The sequence below is a fragment of the Hipposideros armiger genome, unplaced genomic scaffold (genome assembly GCF_001890085.2).
Source record: "Hipposideros armiger isolate ML-2016 unplaced genomic scaffold, ASM189008v1 scaffold_252, whole genome shotgun sequence".
Lineage (NCBI taxonomy): Eukaryota > Metazoa > Chordata > Mammalia > Chiroptera > Hipposideridae > Hipposideros > Hipposideros armiger.
In genome coordinates, this window is record NW_017731602.1 from 37,977 (window position 1) to 42,322 (window position 4,346).

The 4,346-nt window shown below is 43.1% G+C and overlaps 1 pseudogene; it reads right to left on the reverse strand.

The window, feature by feature from the left end:
- Positions 1 to 1,741: 1,741 nt before the first annotated feature.
- Positions 1,742 to 4,110, reverse strand: LOC109389947 (nuclear receptor coactivator 6 pseudogene; annotated as a pseudogene).
- Between the last annotated feature and the right edge of the window lie 236 nt (positions 4,111 to 4,346).

A 4,346-nucleotide genomic window follows, 5' to 3' on the forward strand; every position in this document is an offset into this window, starting at 1 on the left:
ACCAGCTGGAGAACACATGCACTCTGTGAACTAGCACAAATCTTGTATAAGGGAGAGCCCTGTCTTACTTTAAACAGTAACAATGTTAATGGAAATAGAAAAGTAGCAAGAATGGTAAAAAGGCAGAGGGCAAGGAAGCGTGGGTGACTGGTAGTGCTTAGTTTGGTTCTACAGCTTCCCTTAAACGTACCAGTGCAGCCATGGACTTTTCCACAACCTGCCAGAGTTGGAGGGAAGGCTGTGCTGAAGACAGGAACAAGGGCTCACAACACCTACTACTATCCTATATGCTGTCTTTGCCTCCACCAGTGACGGCATGCTTTAGCAGGATAATTGCAAGTGTTGAAGTCACTTGTCACATTAAACACTTATTAACTGTTTTTAGCATGAGGCGAAGGTTTGTCTCATTGTTCCTCAAGTATTTTAGTTACATTGTAGGTGTTAACATTTTGCTTTGCTTATCTTTTTTACTTACTTATAAAGCTTATATAACCACTGACTGTATTCAAATAATATGATAATTGAAGAAAAGCCTTGATAGAGGTAACTGGCATCATTTCCTTAAAACTTGTATTTTAAAAAGAAAACAATCTTTCTTTTTAGTTGTAGAAGCATATCCTTTAAAAATTCTCTCATGGAAAAACAATGAACAGATGATCAGCTTCCTGCATCTCTCTTTTAATGACCTCAGATATATAATTATACCAGTGACTAAATATATAAAGGACCACACATGCTTGGAAGGGGTATCTGTGAAACAAGGAGAAGCTATTTTCTTATAGCTCTAAAGATCCAGGGGAGACAGATTAGCTCTATGACATACATTTTATAACAGGCCCATCCTGTTATAATGTAATGTAATATAAAATACTACATTACACAATGCATGTGTTCAACAAATAATGAATTTAACTTTCAAGTGCTGTGTCGGAAGTATTTGAACTGCCTCTACATTTCATCTGCATGACCATCTGTCATCTCACTTTTGTAGCTGGGATTCTTGTAGTCAGTGAAAGACTAGACACAGTCTCTTCCAATTCTAAGACTTTATGCTTCTACAAGACTATCCAATCATCACTATGTTTTGAAGGAAAACATTGCTCAATGGAAGATGAACAATATGCATAATATGAATTTTTCTTTTTGTTGCTTACTAGGAGGGGGAACAACTAAAATAATAAAAATAATCTATCTAAAATAGATCTGTGAACATCGTTTTACTTTTTGTTTTCTAGAACAATGACATTTATTTAACACGTCCAGTATTTCACATTGTACCAACTCTTAGATTCTCTTTATTCACTGGTCCATTTCTACAACAAATATTAGGTTGTCGGAAAAATCATGATGCATTTTTGCAATGAAAAACATAGAAAAAATATGCCATGACTTTTCTGACAACCCAATACATCCAAAACACTGCATAATAAAATTATTTACAACATTTCCAAATGAGAGGATTCCTTTTGCCCCCACAACTGCTGTTCACACAATACTTCCTTAGACAATACATCATTGGAAGATCTAAAAATACTCACCCTATACGCTAGGCTGCTTAGGAAATGTGAAAACTAATAATCACATTAGCTCCTCTCAATACATGGCAACGTTTTAGAAACCGTGAACTTAACACCAAAAGTAGGGAAACGGCCACCGTTATTAAAATGACTAGATGTACAGAAATGGATTTTAAAAAGTCACAGCTCAAAGTTTTTTGTAGATTCACACACATTGACAAGCATCAAGTCACCGTCCATTTTCTTAGCTTGGATTGCACGACACAGGTAATATCTTTAGTAGAGTTGGAGGCACAAGCGGATGGAGAGGATCACTTCTGATGTCTGTTTTCCACACTTTCAGAAGCCACAGTTGGCTCTTCAGTTCGGGAGTTTTTCCAGCTTGGTCTTTTGGACTTTGCAATGGTCTCTTTGGGCTCACTGCTTTGTCCAGAGACTGTGGCAACATAGTGCAGTGCTGTGGCTGGAGTTTCCTTTGGGACTAAACTCTGTGAAGGGGCTGGTGGTCAGCTTGAAAATTCTGGCATGTTTAGGGCCTGAGCTGTCCAAGTTAATTGCCTGTTCTCCAAGCAATGGCTGCTGACCAGCCTCCTCCAAACCAGCTGGGCGAGTATCTGGGGTGTTTCAATTTTACTGACTATTTTTCTTCTTTTTTGGTTTATTTGCGTTGGTGTTATTTTGCTTGTTTTCCCCAGAGTGACCTGCCCAGATGTCACTCTGTAATACGTTGACCAACAATGGACTCATTAGTGTGACATCCTTATTGTCCAGGAAACCTGGATTCTAACCACAGGACATCTGATTTCCATTGGTTGCTCCACTGAAAGGTGCATTGAAAGGCATCCCATGACCTGAGAAGTGGTTTCTGAGGAACTGTTTTCCTGCATGGCCTGTATGTAGAGGGGGACCATGTTGGTTTGTTGCATGCTAACACCAGGCATCATTTGAGACAAGCTGACATCATTCATCATTATTTACTGTAGTAGCAGGATCACCATGCTGTTGGGCCATATATGGGCTGGGCCCTGGTGGCCTCAAGCTCTACCCCTGAATCCCCATAACCTGAGAAGGACTGTTGCTCACAGGCCCTTGGTGAGGCAGCATCTGTCCTGACATCTGTCCTATAAACTGTGTCATGTTTTCTTGCATGTTTGAAGTTGGTCCCTTTATTCTCTCAGGTGGTCACAGATAGACACTGGATTGGTTTTAAGTGTTGCTTATTTCCCTGTAGCTAATTGGTCATGATCTGTTCTATCATTGAGTTCTGCTGGAGCAAAACTTGACCCTGAGGCCCCATCATCTGATATGGGGCACCATCATTTGTGAGATCCCTGTTGGAAGGAGGGTGAAGAGGCAGGAGTCTTGATGAGGTGGGGCTGCTGCAGGGGTTTGGAAACCTGGGGTGCCCTCCCTGTAAGCTCTTCATCTGAGGAGCCGTGAACTGGCCTGGGTTGCTCATCTGAGGAACGTTTGTATGTCCTTTTATGGCTTGCTGGCTGCCAAAGGATATGGAGGGGAAGGGTGTGATGGTGTCGGCACTGTGCTGAAGGACGGTCTTGCCTGGAATTGCTCTTGCATCGGACCAGACAAGGGTGTCTTCTTCCATGCTTGGTTTGCAGCCATTGCACTGAGAGAACCCTGGGCTGGAGGGGCTGAAGGGCTCTGGAAGGCAGCTGGTTCTACCCTGGAGGGACCGGCACCTGAGTTGGGCCAGTTGACTGGAGTCGAACTCTCTGTGGCTGTTGCTGCATATATTGCTGTGGGGGTCTTGTCTGCAACTTTTGTGGTGGCGGCTGCTGCTGCTGTTGCTGCTACTGCAGCTGGAGAAAGTTAGCTGGGTTCATTTGTCTGTTCACAGGGACAGGCTGCGTTGGTTGGTGGAGGGCAGATAAAGATACTGTGGGATGACTTTGCTGCTGTATATGGAACCCAGAGAGGAATGGATCCATTACATCCGATTGAGAAGCAGGGCGAGCAGCCCTGGGCTGCAGCTCTGAATTGGAGCCCGGTGCCACCCCAGAAGATGACACGTTTCCACCCTGGGGTATCGTAACAGTGGCAGGGCTGGTTACTCCCATTAATCCTGGACCACCTGCCATGGGAAATCCTGCCTCTATCCTAATTGAATAGCTGGCTACCACAAATCCATTCATTCTCACATGTTGGCTTCAGGTCTGAACCAAAGCCAGGTTGCTAGCACCTTCCCCTTCAATCTGAGTGGAAAGATCCCAGGTTCCGAAGCTGCTGGTTCTTTCTCTGAACCGGGATCTGTAATTGCTCCTTTGCTTCCCTGGTGGATGTTGAATGTCACACATGCACTGTTCCAGTGCTCCACCTTTTGTACCTTTTCTTGCTGGATTCCATGTATAACAAATTGGGCACATTCTTCAATATTGTCCAATTTCCTCTTGGAGTCTTTATCATCTGTATTTCCTTTGAAGGCAACAAAGATTATGGAATCCTCCAAAATACTATCACTTTTTGTGTCATCATCTTCTAGTCCAGAGTCAAAATCCATCCCTGAGTCTTCCACTGTTGGTGAACACAAAGAAGTATAGATGTCTTCTAAGTTTGGGAGGTCATCCCAAATCATGGAGAATATCATTCCAGAAGGATATGACAAGTGGAGAGTTAGAAAACCAAAATGTCTTTCTTAATTTTTATCATTTATTCAAGTCATCCATGGCCAAACAAGTTGGGGTTTTTTTGGCTTCGTATTTCAAGGTAAAAGCCAAATAAAAATTCTGAGCATGGCCTCAGCCCTCCTTGGAGCACCAGCCCAGAGCGGTGCATGCCTCTGGCCCTCTGTGAGTCCAACCATCCTTCCTC